The following is an 18,620-nucleotide window of genomic DNA, read 5'->3' on the forward strand; positions in this document are numbered from 1 at the left end:
ACTTATCTTCCCGCCACAGTGATACCTATTTATCTACTAGCACTGGCGTGCTTTTGAACTGCTAGGTTGGCAGGAGCTGGGACAGAGCAACGGGAGCTCACCCCATCGCACAGATTCGAACTGCCACCTTCTGAGTGGCAAGCTCAAGAGGCTCAGTGATTTAGACTACAGTACCACCCACATCCCATAAATATAATGGCAACAACCAACGAAACATCATGGCACAAGCTTTGCAGATTCAAGCCTGCTTTTGACTTGCCACTTCGCCCTTACGCAATGGTTGGAGTGGGATTCAGTGGCTGCCACGAGGGGGAAATGGACCTACTCTGAATTATGGCAGGTGGGTACAGAGCCCAGAGGGCAGCCCTCACCATTTCTTCCCTAAGCAGGCAAGGCATTCCTTGGAGGCCAGATCTGCTGCCCCTGTGGATCCTGCCACCTGAGGCAGTTGCCTTACCTTTCCTCATGGGTTGGCCAGCCCTGCCTGAAATGAATGAAACATTGCTACAGCAACGTTCCTGAAGCCCGAGGAGCCGGCAGACACCTGGCACTCAAAAGAACCTCTCCTGAGATGAGCAGAACAGGAGGTTCCCAGAAAGAAGTGGCTTTGAGGACTTCTGTGCAACTGATGCTCTCGACTTCTGCGCTAACAGTCATCCTCAGAATCAAGCCCTGGGAAGTGTACGGATATCGGCTCTAGCGACTTAACTAATGCCTCCCGCTCCTCCACCAATGCCAAAATCTTGCCAGGCCCAGGAGCAGCCATTTGCGATCGCGCACACAATATTGGTTTGCAACTCTCCAGCCAGATTAATTAAGATAGCATTTATTACATGATGGGAAGGCTCCAATTACAGGTTGCAAAGTGTCCTCCGATTCTTTCCTCCACTGTAATTTCTTTTAATTAAAAAAACACACCCATGCCAGCCTTGGGCAGGTGGCCTCTTGGTGTGAGAAGCTGGCACCCTAGGGTGGTGACTGAGCAACCCTCAGTGAACATTGCAGGGCCAGGCAGCGGGCTCCACATACCCCAACCCATATAAATAAGAGACCAATAAGACTGGTTTGGGGTCAAAACAGGCCACAACTTTATTGAATACAGATAAAAGAGCTTCGGCTTGGGCATGGGGCAATCTAAATACTTCCAGCCCACCCGCCAGAAGTGATGCATGGTCAATCCAGGTGGGGGTTCCTAAGACTTACATCCAATAGGGTGACCCCCGCAAGGACAGCCATCTGGGGGAGTGCCTTCAGCCCTGGTCCCCCGGGCACACAGACATGGCCACTCCCCTCAGATGAGACAGTGTGGTGTAGTGGTTAAAAGCGGTAGATTCATAATCTGGTGAACCGGGTTCGCTTCCCCGCTCCTCCACATGTAGCTGCTGGGTGACCTTGGGCTAGTCACACTTCTCTAAAGTCTCTCAGCCTCACTCACCTCAAAGAGTGTTTGTTGTGGGGGAGGAAGGGAAAGGAGAATGTTAGCCGCTTTGAGACTCTGTAGGATAGCGAGAAAGCGGAATATCAAATCCAAACTCCTCTTCTTCTCTTCTCTTCTTCAGATCCCTTTAACGGTATACCCCAGTGTTTGGAGGGGCAGGTGGAGACTACAACCTCCCCTCCATCCAAGACAATGGATTGCCCCAATGCCCAACCAGTTGTGACGATTGCTATGACATAGGCAAAACCACCAGGTTGGTGCCAATTAGCCCAGTGGGCAAATTCCTACCCGACCCCATAAAGAACGGCAACCACCGTAGCCACAGCAAAGCCATTGACTATCAGCATTAAACCAAAGGTGGGTGGGTAAGGAAAACCGGCGAAGGAACAAACAGGTAGTGCCCCAGGTGTGGGCTGCTTAAATGGCCAAGGGGCGGACCCAAGAGAAGCCTACCTGCTCTGCCCCAGGACACAGCCCTAGTCTCAGCCTGCATCCCCATTTGCCAAAGCAGGGTGCAAGCTAGGATACGGTTCCTGATAGGCGGCGGGGGGTTATGTCCCCATCGCCCATCAGGAAGGACACTGACATTTCAGTTCCCTCATCGGGGCCCAGTGAAGCCTCTGCCGTCCCGCAATGCCTCTGCACTGAGAGGGGTAAGCGGACTTGTGGGATTTCTTTTCAAATATGCATAGGATTGTCCTGTGTGTCTTTCTCCTATTCTTTCTCAGCTCAAAATCAACCGCCCTGATCTTCTTTTTCATCTGCACAAGGAAAATATGGAGAAGCCTCCTTCTTTCCCCATGCACTCTTGAAAAGAACATGTTTGGAAGAGTGATTTTGAGTTGGGAAAGGACTAAGAGGAACAGGTTAAACCGTAGAGTGTGTTCATTCTATGCAGAAGGTCCCAGGTTCACTCCTCATCATCTCCAGGTAGGGCTAGGAGAAATCCCTGTCTGAAATCCTGTATAGCTGCTGCCAGTCAGTGTGGACAATATTGAACTAGATGGGCCAAGAGCTTCACTCAGTATAAGGCAGCTTCCAATGTTCCGATCAAGCAGCTCGTTCCCAAACACTCTTCTTCCACTCAGACCTAAGCTGTCCTGGGCAACTTTGACTTTAGCAGAATATAGAGGAAGGAATCAGGTAAAACTGCATAAAAGGTAAAGGGACCCCTGACAGTTAAGTCTAGTCATGAACGACTCTGCGGTTGCGGCGCTCATCTCACTTTACTGGCCAAGGGAGCCGGCGTTTGTCTGCTTCTGCAGTTTTTCTGGGTCATGTGGCCAGCATGACCAAGTCGCTTCTGGCGAAACCAGAGCAGCGCATGGAAACGCCATTTACCTTCCCACCGGAGTGGTACCTATTTATCTACTTGAACTTTGATGTGCTTTTGAATTGCTAGGTTGGCAGGAGCAGGGACCGAACAACGGGAGCTTACCCCGTAGTGGGGATCCGAACTGCCGACCTTCCGACTGGCAAGCCCAAGCAGCACAGTGGTTTAACCCACAGTGCCATATGACGGACAATTACATTTTCATACTAAGGGGAAGGTCCCTTCCCCACCTTTTAAAAAATGGCTTGCGATGTCACATAATCCACACACTCAATGAGGATTTCACGCCAATGCATTCCCTAACCTGAAATAAGGATATTGTTTTGTAAATAATACGTTATTTTAAAAAAAACTTTTTTAAACATCTCAGGTTTCCCCATCATTTTCTAATTTTTTAGTGTATTACAAAAGAAAATAAATACAGAACTTGAAAATGAAAAATTTACCCCCACCCTCCCAGAGAGATAAAATTTGAATCCACATCCCTTTCAGTCCACATTCCAGATGTCCAAAGGATAACAAACACACACAAAAATCAAAGTAACCAAAAAAATGCTTATAAGAAGTGTGAAATCCTTTATTCTTCACTGCATGCCAGGCTACTTTACTGTAGTCTTTTCTTTTCTTACCTTGCACCATTCTAAGTTTATTGGTGGCTTTCTCAACAAGTGCCAGTTTTCAGACCTCATTATACCAATTCACCAAAGAGGACCCTTTCATATATTTCCAATACCTAATTGCCAAAAGCTTTGCTGCGAATAACAGATATCGAATCAGTGCTTTAAACTGCACATACGCATCCACTCCCACAAAAAAAAGAGATTTAATGAAGTCGTTTAGTCATTTATGGCCATGTAACCCATCTCCGTCCAATATTTTTAGGGTTTCTATTAAATATTTCATCCCAAAACCTCTCTACCTTCATACAAGTCCGCCACATATGCTGAAATGTCACACAATTTCTCCAACACTTTGGAGTGTGGGCTGAACTAATATATGCCCAAACAAACAGGGATTAAGTGCCAGTTTGGTAATATTTTAAGGGTTGTGGGGTTTTTTAAGGGTTGTATTTGCAGGTGATATTAAGCTCAAGTTTTTAAAATATGATTTTATGTAACGTGCTATTGTTCTTGTCTTCTATACATTGCTTCCCCAAAAAGAAAAGAAAAGGATGTCCCATCAGATCTCTTGCAGAGCACAAAGAGTGACTGGCAGAATATACAAAATGCATGATATAACCCATGGGTAGGCAAACTAAGGCCCAGGGGCCGGATCCAGCCCAATCGCCTTCTAAATCCAGCCAGCAGACAGTCCAGGAATCAGTGGGTTTTTACATGAGTAGAATGTGTCCTTTTATTTAAAATGCATCTCTGGGTTATTTGTGGGGCATAAGAATTGGTTCTTTTTTCTCCCCCCCCCACTATATGTATATGTATATGTATATATATATGTATATGTAGATATAGTCCGGCCCCCACAAGGTCTGAAGGACAGTGGACCGGCCCCCTGCTGACCTGTTTGCTGACCCGTGATATAACCAAAGGTATTAGTCTGCTGTCTGAAGACCTCTTGTTTTTTTCTCTGGTTGGGTCTAATTCTTGCCTCATTGTGGCTATCTTAGTCCAATGCAATCCTGCACACCTGGAAGTAAGTCTCATTGAGTTCCTTGAGAGTGTATCCCATTGAATTCACTGGGATTTACTTCTGAATAAACCTGAATAGCATTAGCCTGCATAGCTGTAATACTCAGTTCAGCCCGAGCAAAGTTTCATGTTGAAACAGCAGAAACACAGTGTTAAATCCCATCTCTAACAGAAGAGCAGGATTCTAGCGGACAATTTCACTCCCAGTCTGTCTCTGCACAATATTGTAGCTATTAACAAGCTCTGGGTTCATGTCTGAAATCCAAGAATATTTCCGTCTCCTCTGAGACAGTGAGAATTTTCTGCCCCATTTCCCTCCCTTCTGAAAAGCGATGCTACAAATATGCCCAAACGTTACAAAAAAAGGCACATCTTTCTCAGTGCATCATTGAACGGGGAGGGGCTTGCACCATTTGATAGGAAAAGAGAATTTGCATAACTATTTAGACAATTCTTTGACATGTAGATGCTTTGAGGAAAGTATACACAACCCCTAGAACTAGTGAAATCTGTGATACCTGTGAATAGTCTTTTATGTTTGTCATGGGGTGCAGCTTTATTTCCATAATATTCCTGAGCTCAGAGAGAAATGACAGATGGATTATCTATTCCCTCTAGCCAATAGAAGGATTCTCTCTTTTTGCAGAGCCTCATTATGCCACTTAAACGACACTTCAAAAGACAGTGAATACTAGACTAAAAATTAATTTTGCATTCAAAGCCTTCTTTGGATCAGTAGTGACAGATTTAGCTGTTGCAAGCATGTTCATGGAATTGGTACGTAGGAACTTAGAGAATAGGGATGGTGGACCAGTGGCTTCCCAGATGTTCCCAGATGTTGGACTAAAGGAAAAGGTAAAGGGACTCCCGACCATTAGGTCCAGTCGTGACCGACTCTGGGATTGCGGCGCTCATCTCGCTTTATTGGCCGAGGGAGCTGGCGTACAGCTCATGTGGCCAGCATGACTAAGCCACTTCTGGTGAACCAGAGCAGCACATGGAAATGCCGTTTAACTTCCCACTGGAGTGGTACCTATTTATCTACTTGCACTTTGACATGCTTTCGAACTGCTAGGTTGGCAGGAGCAGGGACTGAGCAACGGGAGCTCATCCCGTCGCGGGGATTCAAACCGCCTACCTTCTGATTGGCAAGTCCTAGGCTCTGTGGTTTAACCTACAGTGCAACCCGCGTCCCTTTTGTTGCACTACAACTCTCATAAATCTCTTAAATTGTCCATGTTGGCTGAGCCTGTTGGGTTCCCTAACTCCCAGTAAATTAGCAAAAATGTATAAGACAAGATCAAATCTCTGTTGGGAATGCAAGGAAAAAGAGTGTACCTTTTGTCATATGTGGTGGACATGAAAGGTAATGAAAGTATTTTGGGAAACAATATATAATGAACTGGGAAAAAATGTTTAAAATAACATTTTTTAAAAAAACAAACAAACCTTGAAGTTTTCATTTTAGGAATTATAGGTACCGAAATCCCAAAGGAACAGAAAATACTTTTTATGTATGCAACGACAGCCACATGGATTTTACTAGCCCAGAGATGGAAAGATGACAAAGTCCCGATTAGAGAAGAATGGCAGACTAAGTTGATGGACTATGCCAAAATGGCAAAAAAGTGACTGGGAAACTCAAAACTAAGGAATGGGGAAAATATTTAACTTACCTTAAAAACCACTGCAAACAATTAAAATCTTTAGCGGGATTTTAATAAATTGTGTCCTCCCTAAAAGAGGGCACGTGTTGCAGTGAGACCTGGAGACTGATCTCCTGGTTGTGGGTGGGTATATTGGACAGCCACAACACCCGATTGGTAGGTTCCTCGTTGCTGGGTTTAATCTGGCCAATGGGGTGCAGGCTAAACAGACCGAGGGACCTATATATACCTATGCACGTGACCCATAGCTTCCTCATTCATCTCGTGCATTGGAACACCCGCCCACCTCTCCCTACTTTCAGGGCATTTTGCAATTGACCTTGCTATGCCGTCGTGTGTCATCTATCATTGGGACAGGGGCATGGCAGGAATTTCCCCCCTTGGCTGATTGGCTGTTGCCATTTGGGTTTTGCCTGCCACATAGCAAATCATCACAACTTGTAAGGTTGCAGATAGGCTCTGGTTCAGGTGATAGGGATGGGATAATGGTCTTGCCATCCCTATGTGAAGGGTATTCCGTTAAAGGAATCCAGGGACTCAACTTGATTTGGTCAACCCATGAGAGGTGGTTGTGCCCGTACCTGAGTCCAGGGGAGCATCTGGGGAGCGAACAGAGTCTGTTCCTGGGTTCTTCACCTATCTCAGGTGTTCACCCTTGGCTGACCTATGATGGAGCTCTGGGTCATAGCTACCAGCAAGGGTGCAGGGAGCAAGTCGAACCAGAGCCTATGCAACCACTCACTTTTCTGTAATCAATAAAGTTGTGACCTAAATTCTGCCAAAAACCAAAACTAAAATCTGTGTCAATTGTGTGTTTATTTAAGGGGGGGGGGAGGTCTCTGGGTCTGAACACGCAACACTTGTAAAGTAACAGATTTTATGACTGAAATGGAAACATAAAATTTTAGATTATTTTAAAAGATGCAGTAAGAAAACTAAAATACCTCGGGTTACGAACTTAATTTGTTCTGGAGGTCCATTATTAACCCAAAACCGTTCTTAACCTGAGGTGCGCTTTCACTAATGGGGCCTCCCACTGCCGCTGCACTGCCAGCATGCAATTTCCACTCTCATCCTGGGACAAAGTTTGCAACCCAGAGCAACTAATTCTGGGTTAGCGGAGTTTATAACCCAAGTGTTTGTAACCCAGTGTTTGTAACCCGAGGTACCACTGTGATAAGACCCACAAAGGGGAGGTGGGAAGTCAAGGGGATTCAAGGGAATACTGTATGTAGATAATAAGATGTGTTATGAATGTGAACTTTAATATGGAAAATCAACTAAAAAATCTTTTTAAAAAAGAGAGAGAGAATGTTGGGTTCCCTTGACCCCCACCCAAGCCAATTTGGGGCGTGAGGAATACATGTCAGGAAGAAAGCGAGGGAAAGTTCTGTTGCACTAGCAGAAGTCCCCATTAATCTGGGTGCAGGTTCCTTCAGGAGTGGTCAAATCCCTGCCTTTTTTACAGAGATCAGGACTCTGGTCATTCGGTTATCCAACTGGCATCTGTCAAACTGTCTGATTCAATGAGCATCCACTTTTGATGCCAAGTTCTGAACCATTTATTTGAAACCAGCCCAAACCCTTTCAAATCAATGGTTTGTATTTTCTGATGGATTGCAAGGGACCTATTTGTGAAATATGTAATTTATCCACAGGCATCCAGGGAAATGGTTGTGCAAACAAAAGGACAGATGAAAATTAAAAAATAAATAAATCTGTGCACATTGTAGCCTGTATTTTTTTTAGTTTGCACAACCATTTCCCTGGATGTTTATGGATAAATAGGCATCTTGTTACCTAAAAGCTAAGCTCTCTGACCCTCAAGAATTCACAAGGAAGTGTGTCTTCTTCCCCTTTCACCTTGGAATAGACAAAATCTGGCTTTTTTTGTTTGTTACTCATGTTTCATTTCCTTCTTAACTGCTCAGGCATATTACCCAGGCTGCTTCCGCCAGTGTTATTTATTTACTTTCTGATCTCATATGTCATTAACAAAGTCAGCACTCCATGTGTCTATCTGATTCCTACCACCATCCCATCTTCAAAATTGGCATTGTGTTTTCCCTTCCTTGGCCTCTTTGGGCTCACTCTCACATAAAACTGACTCTTTCCACCTTTCCCACCCTCATTGGTAAAGGTAAAGGGACCCCTGACCATTATGTCCAGTCGTGACCGACGCTGGGGTTGCGGCACTCATCTCACTTTATTGGCTGAGGGAGCCGTCGTACAGCTTCCGGGTCATGTGGCCAGCATGACTAAGCCACTTCTGGTGAACCAGAGCAGCACACGGAAATGCCGTTTAACTTCCCACTGGAGTGGTACCTATTTATCTACTTGCACTTTGACATGCTTTCGAACTGCTAGGTTGGCAGGAGCAGGGGCTGAACAACGGGAGCTCACCCCATTGCGGGGATTCAAACCACCGACTTTCAGATCGGCAAGTCCTAGGCTCTGTGGTTTAACCCACAGTGCCACCCACGTCCCTAGCTCTAATCAAATTGGTCCAAACTGAATGTTACCTCTGTAATTAATCAATGTCTATAATAAGCCACATATTTGCTAGACAGCTCAGTTTTTAACACAATGCTCTGTGGATCTTGCTTAAACATGTCGAGATGAGAGGGGAAATTCAGTTCTGCTTCCATTTTAAAACCTACCTAATTTTCACTTCCTGGAATGACACACTTCCCAAAACTGCGGCTGACTTTAGAAATTTGCACCTCTGTAAATGTTGCTGTGCACTTCTGCAATAGTGTATACAAAAATGTAGATACTGGGTGAAAGTTTGCATAAAAATGGGTATAGTGAAAATAATGTACAAATACATTACCTTAGGGAACATTCTCACAAAAATGTGTATATTAAGGGAAATTGCGTAAAAAAATGGGTAGGAGGAAAATACATGAAAGTGCTGATGGACTTTCATAAGGATTTTTTTAAAAAAATGCACACAAACAACTGAAGTCGGGGGGAAAGAAAAACAAAGAGAAATCGAAGTTGACAGATTTGTCCATCTCTACAACAATGGCTAGACAGATAAGTATACCAATAATTGTGAACACATTTTCAATACTTTCATTGTATCCTATACAATACAGATACAATACCAGATTTATTTTTTTAAAAAAAATAATAATTGTATGTATGGATGTGGGTGTTTTCATTGAATGAGTCAATAGGGAACTGACTTAAAAGTACTCTAGAAATCACATTTCAGCCACCTTGTAAATCTTCTTTAATCAGAAGCTTATTAACTGGGCAGCAGAAATGGATATTGCTAATTTTCAAAATGGACATTTCCTTTTGACTTCCCCTTTGTTCTGTATGAGGACAGATGTGCTTTTTAATCCAAACAATAGGGGCGAAATTCACTAAGCTCAAGCGTTCAAAGTTCAAGAGAACAAACACAATGTTGGATGGAAATTAAATTGCTTTTGTCCACCAGCATATTCCGCCGCTATAAAAACATGTCAGAAAGATTTGGTAGCTTCAGCTCTAGAAAAGCTTGCGTGCAAACGGGAATGAGAGGCGGAGAGAGTGAAAAGAGCAGGTAAAGCAAATAGTCTGCTTTTGATATTAGAGATTATTCTTGCAAACATTATTCTTTCTCAGTACTAATGGCTGAGCTTGCCCGTGCCTGTTGCTGATATCTTAGCTCCAGGGTTCTTTTGGCATGATTCACAGGGGTGTACCATTTCTGTGTTGTCTTCTTATAATTGCACCTTCTTGGGAAAGGCTTGAAGATATCATGGCAATAACAATGCATTATTATTTACAGAGACCCATCATATTGTAAAACTCCTCTTGCAGATGATCTGAGCAAACACTCAGTGGCGTAGTGTGGGGGGTGCAGGGGGGGCCGGCCGCACTGGGCGCAACATCTGGGGGTTAGGGTTAGGGGGCGCAAATCCACGGGTTAGGGGGCGCAAATTACTTGCCTTGCCCCGGGTGCTGACAACCCACGCTACGCCACTGCAAACACTCAAAACAATAATGCGCTCCAGCCTGACATTGGTGACTGACTAGCAGAACTATTAGATATTCCTAGACTGATAGTTTTTGTTTTTTAAAAATTATTTATACTTTTCAAGTTTATACATTTCATCAGTTTTACAATCAATTTAACATTTCAAAACTTGACTTCCTTCCCCCTCTATCTGCGGTTCATTATTTTTTTAATATCTTCTGCATATCCAAATTAACTTAATTTGCTCATTTATTGCATCTTCCTTAAATATATACTCTTATAAAACTGCAGGTTATTACAATAATCCTGCCAATGTTTTTATCTGTTCGCAATTTATCTGTAAATATTCCATTAACCATTTCCATTCTTTTTTAAAAAAGTTTGTTATCTTGATTTCTTATTCTTCCGGTAAGTTTCACCATTTCTGCATATTCCATAAGTTTTTGTATCCATTCTTCCTTTGCTGGGACTTCTGCTTTTTTCCACTTTTGGGCAAGTAGCATTCTTGCTGCTGCTGTAGTCGCATACATGAATAAATTTCTATACAATTTAGGTAGTTCTGTCCCTATAATTCCCAAAAGAAAAGCTTCTGTGTTTTTTTAACAAAAGTTATTTTGAACATCCTTTTCAATTCATTATATATCATTTCCCAGTAAGCTTTAACCTTACTACAAGACCACCACATATGATAAAAAGAACCTTCTTTCTCTTTACATTTCCAGCACTTGTTTGATTTAGATTTATATTTTTTTTTCTGGTTTGCTCAGTGTTAAATACCAACGATATATTATTTTCATATAATTTTCTCTTAAACCATAACAGGCTGTAAATTTTATATCCACATTCCACAATTGTTCCCATGCTTCCATATCTATATTATGACCAATATCTATTGCCCAGCGTATCATTGAGGATTTTCCTAGATACTCCTACGCTTGATTACCTAGTTCCTCCCAAGGTGAGAGGAAGTGGACATAGCCAAGTCTGGCTGGACAGCTTACTCTATGGTATTAACCCCTTCATGCACTAATTAGACTGTCGCATGTTGGTTGTATGAGGACGGTTACCTCACAAGGATAACCATCCTCCCTGATCATTGACCATTATAATAACTCCCGTCTTTCCTGATCATTTACCATGCTGGCTGGAGCTGATGGAAGTCAGAGTACAACTGTACCAGGAAAGTCATAGGTTCTCCCACCTTTAAGTAGGGATTCCTTATTTGGATATAGCCCCATGTTAAAATCTCACTGCAGGTAATCTCAATATCGTCCCCTCTCCCAATACTAACCTTCTTTGAGGAATGTGTCAGGAGGAGAAAATGATGAAGGAACATTTTTCTTTTCTTTTGAGATGAAGAAGAGGTTTTATCCATGCTGATTTTTTCCAGCTCTACCACATCAAATCACTTCGAGTAGCAAGATGATGTTTGGACTTGGCATAGGCAGGAGGTTGAGCTTCTCAGTTCCCAGAACAGTTTCTATAAAGCCTCTGTTGAACTGAGTATCTTGACTTCCTTCTTTTGTCTCTTTACATAATTTACTACTCAGAGGAAGCTGGCATGTATTTAGAGGCAGAGCATAGGATCTTGAGGGAAAGTGTAAGGGGGAGTTGTGAACAGAAAGCCAAAAATAAGTTCAGAGGTGGGTGGGGGTGAGTTATAATAACAGGGTGCCCCATCACACTGGGTACCTGCCTCAGTCAATGCATGTCGTTGTAAGAATGGGCTTCAAGACAAGACCCATTTATCATAGAATTGTAGTGGGGGGAAAATCTATCAAGGTGCTGTTGATTGAAATGGGTACCGAAACAGTTTTTAATATTTCACTTGATTTTCATTCGATTAGGCTGGGCTGGGTGATGTTATTGTGGATTTAATGTTGTTTGATTCTATAGCATTATGACACATAGGACCTTAAATATTTATACAGATATTTAAAATGAGAAAAAGAATAAGACAATATCAATAGCTACTGTACTGATATGCTGCTGCTCTTACTATGATTTTACTGTAATTTTAGACTGCCTTTCTAAAATTGTTGTAGCCCACCCTAGGGAACTTTTGGTGAAGATATTTTATATATATATATATATATATATATATATATATATATATATATGCAGGTTTTGGTGTCTTCGGGTGTCTTCCCGTGTAAGAGTCGGGGTGTCTGTGCGACGTTTCGACGAGGTCTCACTCGTCATCTTCAGGCTGGTGCTTTCGGCTTCTTGTTACTGGAACAGAGCAGAATATGGTGTTTGAGTTCCTATAAATACTGTTGAGGGGTGTGGTGTATAGCCTCCAACGTTCTGGGCAGAGAGGAAGTTCCTAGATTAGTGTGCCTCTTCTTCTTTTGTTCCTTAATTACTTGAGGGATATCTTGAGTGATTTCATGAGTGATATTCTGAATACCACTGGGTGGGTCATTAAGTGTAGATTAGTTGCTAAAGCTTTTGTGTCTTGACCTCTTGAGCTTGTGAAGAGTTTTTCTGAGAAGATGGCTGTGCTGCATTTAGTTGTGCTCTGGCTTGGCTTCGTGTATAGGGGCGAGCTGTGGTTTTGTGCCTTGTGCCAGCCAGATCTGTGTAGGGATTGCAGGGGGGTGCAGCATCCGGAGGTGCCACTATAGTTTGGCTACTGGATGGAGTCTGTAATATGTCTGTGGAGAGGGTCTGGGTTTGGGTCTGGTGTGGTTGATTGGTGACGGCGTTCTGTGTGCCTCTGGTTCTGGTGTCGGTTTTTGTGGGGAGGGCTAATTTCCAGATGTCTGGCAGGCGGGACGTGTCGTCACGCTTGTTCATGTTGTGAGGGTGTTTCTCTATCTCGATGGCTTCCATGATTATTCTCTTGTGGTGATGTTCCATGTTAAAGAGCAATTTGGAATCTGCAAAATTAATTTCGTGTCCTGTTTCTTTCATGTGTTGGAAAAGAGAGGAAGTTTTTTCTTCTTTTTTGACGGCATTCTTGTGTTCTGCGATACGTGCATTTATTCGTCTGTTTGTTTGTCCAATGTACGTGGCTGGGCAGACTTTGCAGTTCATAGAAACAATAAAGAAGCAATACCTACATCCCGATGACCTACTTGTGAGCTTCGATGTTGTATCTCTCTTCACTCAAGTGCCCATTAATGAAGCCTTGACAGCCATTCAAAACAAATACAACCCCCCCAAATACATCCTGGACCTGACCAACCACTGCCTAACCAACACGTACTTCATCCACAATGGACAAAGATACAAACAGATAGAAGGAGCACCTATGGGATCATCCCTCTCACCGGTCATCGCAAATTTGTACATGGAACACTTTGAAACCAATGCTTTAGACAAGTCAGAACACAAACCCAAACTTTGGCTCAGATATGTTGACGACACCTTTGTAATTTGGCCACACGGGAAAGAAAAACTAGATAGCTTCCTCACACATCTCAACAGCCTACACCCCAAAATACAATTCACTATGGAAATAGAAGACAACAACCAACTCCCCTTTCTTGACGTCCTAATCTACAAAAAACCTGATGGCTCCCTAGGACACACTATCTACCGGAAAAAAACACACACCAACCGCTACTTACATGCACAATCACACCACCACCCTGCACAAATAAACTCCGTAGCCAAGACTCTCATCTCCAGAACCAAACGCCTGGCTGACAAAGACCACTTGACAACTGAGTTACAGAATCTCTCAAATGTGTTAATCGCCAATGGATACCAGAAAAACAGGGTTACGAAGCTAATCCAAAAAGAAAAACCCCCCAAAAACCAAGACACAGAAGAAAACAATGGCATGGCCCTCCTTCCTTATATCAAGGGCACTACAGACAAAATCAGCAAAATCCTCCATAAACACAATATCAAAACAGCCTTCTGCACCAACCAAAAAATAGCCAATATCCTCAGAAACCCAAAAGACAAAATCCAGCTGGAAAACCAAGGGGTCTATGAAATACCCTGCAAAGTCTGCCCAGCCACGTACATTGGACAAACAAACAGACGAATAAATGCACGTATCGCAGAACACAAGAATGCCGTCAAAAAAGAAGAAAAAACTTCCTCTCTTTTCCAACACATGAAAGAAACAGGACACGAAATTAATTTTGCAGATTCCAAATTGCTCTTTAACATGGAACATCACCACAAGAGAATAATCATGGAAGCCATCGAGATAGAGAAACACCCTCACAACATGAACAAGCGTGACGACACGTCCCGCCTGCCAGACATCTGGAAATTAGCCCTCCCCACAAAAACCGACACCAGAACCAGAGGCACACAGAACGCCGTCACCAATCAACCACACCAGACCCAAACCCAGACCCTCTCCACAGACATATTACAGACTCCATCCAGTAGCCAAACTATAGTGGCACCTCCGGATGCTGCACCCCCCTGCAATCCCTACACAGATCTGGCTGGCACAAGGCACAAAACCACAGCTCGCCCCTATACACGAAGCCAAGCCAGAGCACAACTAAATGCAGCACAGCCATCTTCTCAGAAAAACTCTTCACAAGCTCAAGAGGTCAAGACACAAAAGCTTTAGCAACTAATCTACACTTAATGACCCACCCAGTGGTATTCAGAATATCACTCATGAAATCACTCAAGATATCCCTCAAGTAATTAAGGAACAAAAGAAGAAGAGGCACACTAATCTAGGAACTTCCTCTCTGCCCAGAACGTTGGAGGCTATACACCACACCCCTCAACAGTATTTATAGGAACTCAAACACCATATTCTGCTCTGTTCCAGTAACAAGAAGCCGAAAGCACCAGCCTGAAGATGACGAGTGAGACCTCGTCGAAACGTCGCACAGACACCCCGACTCTTACACGGGAAGACACCCGAAGACACCAAAACCTGCATTCCTATACCCGTGAAAATCTACGAAAGCATATATATATATATATATATATATATATATATATAATTTAGTTTTTAGCAACAACAGGTGAAAATAGGGACAAACATCTCAAGAAGTGAATATTGACAGTTGGCCTTCCTCTTGGAGATGGAGGGGTGGAAGCAAAGAAAGGAATAAAGCAAATATCCTAGGAAATCAATTTCAACCCTTTTAGCACCTTGGACGACATCATTATCTGCTTTCAGAGATAATCATTCTGCAGAGAGTCGTCATCAAAGAGTAAAATGGTTAAGGCTCCCACTCCTGTGTACACATTGCATAATTCTCATTGAGACCAGCAGGACTTACTTCTGAGTAAATATGCAATAGAATTGCACTGCATTGGGGACACCTTTATGGCTAGGAATTTATCAGTCGGTCTATGCAGCAAAACAAGTGATTCACTGCTGCTCTTTGGTAGCTTGAATATAGAGCATATACTTTCAATGTGATTGCATTTGAATTTCCCAGCAAGAGGAGGGATTGCTTACAGAACCCCTGCAAAGAAAAGGATGCTATGACTGTTATAGCTATGAATCCTCGAATGCTTGGCCAACTGTGCTGGCAAAGTGGTAGGTGGTGAATGACTCAGTCACATACGGCACTTGCTATACCAAAAATATATATTTAAGATACACTTGCCAAAAGGGACGCAGGTGGCACTGTGGTCTAAACCACGGAGCCTCTTGGGCTTGCCGATCGGAAGGTCAGCAGTTCGAATCCCCGTGATGGGGTGAGCACCCATTACTCTGTCACAGCTCCTGCCAACCTAGCAGTTCGAAAGCACACCAGTGCAAGTAGGTAAATAGATACCGCTGTGGTGGGAAGGTAAATGGCGTTCACGGTGTTCTATTGCACCAGAAGCGCATGACCCAGAAAGCTGTCTGACAAATGCCAGCTCCCTCAACCTGAAAGCAATATGAGCGCTGCAACCCCATAGTCGCCTTTGATTGGACTTAACCATCCAGGGGTCCTTTACCTTTACAGTTGCAAGCCTGACAGATCTTTTACTGGTTGTCAAAATAACTGGCCCCAGATACCCCTATGCAGGGTTTGATTGAGATCAGTGTTACCACAGAAATTAATTATTAATTATTTGAATTAATTAAGTAGGTTTGGCGGGGAGGTTTCAGGTGGGCAGTACTCAAAAGTGATTATTTCTTAACTCTCATCTTTGCCTGAAAGAATTCCTGATTGCAAGAGCAAGATCAGGGCTTTCATTTTGGACTAGAATGAAGCTCTACCTTGCAGACAACTTTAGACGTGGTTTCTACCATATCAAATGAACAGTGATGTTGAAGCAGGGCAGTTGAAGGATAGATGGACCCTGAACAGATCTTGCATGTGGACTGTTTAAACTGCAGGATGGGCTGGCAAAATGGAGAAGTGAGTCCCTTAGCAGCTAAACGTGTACAGGAAAACTTGACCCCTCAACCCCAACCCCAAAAGCTGGGAACTCTAGATATAATTATATAACCTTTATAACTCATGTTTGTGTTCCATAGTGTACATTTGGAAGAGGGCCACCAGATGGCATCCCTTTCAGTGACAGTGGTACATAAGTATCCTTTGCATTGCTTGCGTACAGATGGAAGAAGAGGTTCATTGATAAAGCATGCTCAAATTACAATATTTCGTTCAGTTTCATCAGCTGAGCAAAAGCAGTCACCAACTTCCCCACTCAATAACAACAACAATTTATTTATATCCCACCCTCCCCAGCCGAAGCCAGGCTCATAGTGGCTAACAACAGTCAAAATAACACAGTTTACATAAAATCACAATCAATTAATTGAAATACATTCTAAAATCAATTCAGAATCAAATCAATTCAGAATCAAATTAATGGCAACCATTGGGCTAGAGTTCTATGAGGATTACCAAAGGAGGGGGTCAGACTGTGCCTTGGCCAAAGGCCTGGTGGAACAGCTCTGTCTAGCAGGCCCTGTGGAAAGATGTCAAGTCCCGCAGGGCCCTAGTCTCTTGTGACAGAGCGTTTCACCAGAACGGGGCCATGGCCGAAAAAGCCCTGGCTGTGGTTGAGGGCAGCCTAACCTCCCTGTGGCCCGGGATCTCCAAGATGTTTTTATTTAAAGACCGTAAGGTCCTCCGTGGGACATACCAGGAGAGGTGATCCCATAGGTACGAGGGTCCTAGGCTTTATAGGGCTTTAAAGCATCACAGCAGAGGAATACAAAAGATGGGAAGCCATTGTCCCTCTAGATGTTGATGGATTGGACTACCAAATCCCAAAAGACCCTATCACATGCACTCTCTCTTCCAGGAAGAACACCCTGGACCCAGTCATCAGCCAGAGAAAGAGTAGCTGCCAGGAGTTTACTTTCCTTCTCCATACAAGAAAGAAAACTGCTCCAACCACCAGGTATCTTGAAGCTACAGAATCAAAGAGGAGCACACTCTGGCTTCTGCCACTGGCCAGATCAAAGAGATTTACTAGTAGATTGTCCACTGTTTCTCTCTCTTTTCCAGGAAGAACAGTCTGGTCCCATCCATCAGCCAGAGAGGGAAGCTGGTTTCTAGAAGAACACTGAACTCCCAATGCCTCTTGGTTTGGGAATGCAAAAGTAGACTCTGGACACTGCCACTGATTAGAGAAATAAGGACCTTCCAAAATTTATTTTTATTTGGTTTATTTATTGAATTTATATACTGCCCTATACTCGGAGGTCTCAGGGCAGTTCACAGAACAAAATCAAAATATAAAAGCACAAATATATATATAATCAAAATAAAAACCACAACCCAATACCCGCCCCCCAAAAGAAAGCCATATTTTAAAAGGGCATAGGATGTCAATCAGATCAACCAAAGGCCTCATTAAAAAGGAACATTTTTGCCTGGCGCCGAAAGGTGTATAATGAAGGCACCAGGTGAACTTCCCTGGGGAGAGCATTCCACAGATGGGGAGCCACTGCAGAGAAGGCCCCGTTCTCCTGTTGCCACCCTCCAGACCTCTCGAAGAGGAGACACACAAAGGAGGGACTCAGAAGATGATCTCAGGGTCAAGTTCATATGGAAAGAGGTGGTCCTTGAGGTATTGCTGTCCTGAGACGTTTATAGGTAAAAACCAGCACTTTGAATTCAGCCTAGAAACTAATTGGTAGCCAGTCCAGTCGGACCAGGATCGGTGTAATATGCTCAAACCGTCTTGCTCTGGTGAGCAACCTGGCCACTGAATTCTGCGCTAGTTGAAGTTTCCAAACTGTCTTCAGAGGCAGTCCTACATATAACACACTGCGGTAATCAAACCTTGAGGTTACCAGAGCATAGACAACAGTAGTTAGGCTATCCCTGTCCAGATGGGGGGGGACCTGGCAGTGGCGGAGGATGGGGGGGCGGTCCGCCCTGGGTGCTATCTCTGAGGGGGTGACAAGAAGGCAACCTGTGGGAGGCTCACCCCACCACCCCTGGGCTCAGTGGCGCAAGCAGCCACCATCACACCGCTTCAGCAGTGTGCGGAGGAGCCCTCTGCTGCCGCTGCAGCTGCGAGCAGAAGATCCCGCCACCATCCATACGGCGCTTGAGCGGCGCTGTCAGCAAACCACCTGGCAGTGCATGTGCGCTCCTGTTATGTATGGCGCATGTGTGTGTGCCATACGTAGCAGCACACACACATGCGGTGCCAACACTCTGCACCAGGT

The 18,620-nt window shown here is 43.8% G+C and overlaps 1 long non-coding RNA gene across 1 annotated transcript; it reads left to right on the forward strand.

The window, feature by feature from the left end:
* The first annotated feature begins 1,725 nt into the window (after positions 1 to 1,725).
* Positions 1,726 to 17,583, forward strand: LOC309528363. Its single transcript, XR_014217710.1, has 3 exons — positions 1,726 to 2,091; positions 17,243 to 17,341; positions 17,449 to 17,583. It is a non-coding gene; the product is annotated as an uncharacterized lncRNA (long non-coding RNA).
* Positions 17,584 to 18,620: the final 1,037 nt, after the last annotated feature.

This window comes from Podarcis vaucheri (assembly GCF_965113315.1).
Source record: "Podarcis vaucheri genome assembly, chromosome: 3".
Lineage (NCBI taxonomy): Eukaryota > Metazoa > Chordata > Lepidosauria > Squamata > Lacertidae > Podarcis > Podarcis vaucheri.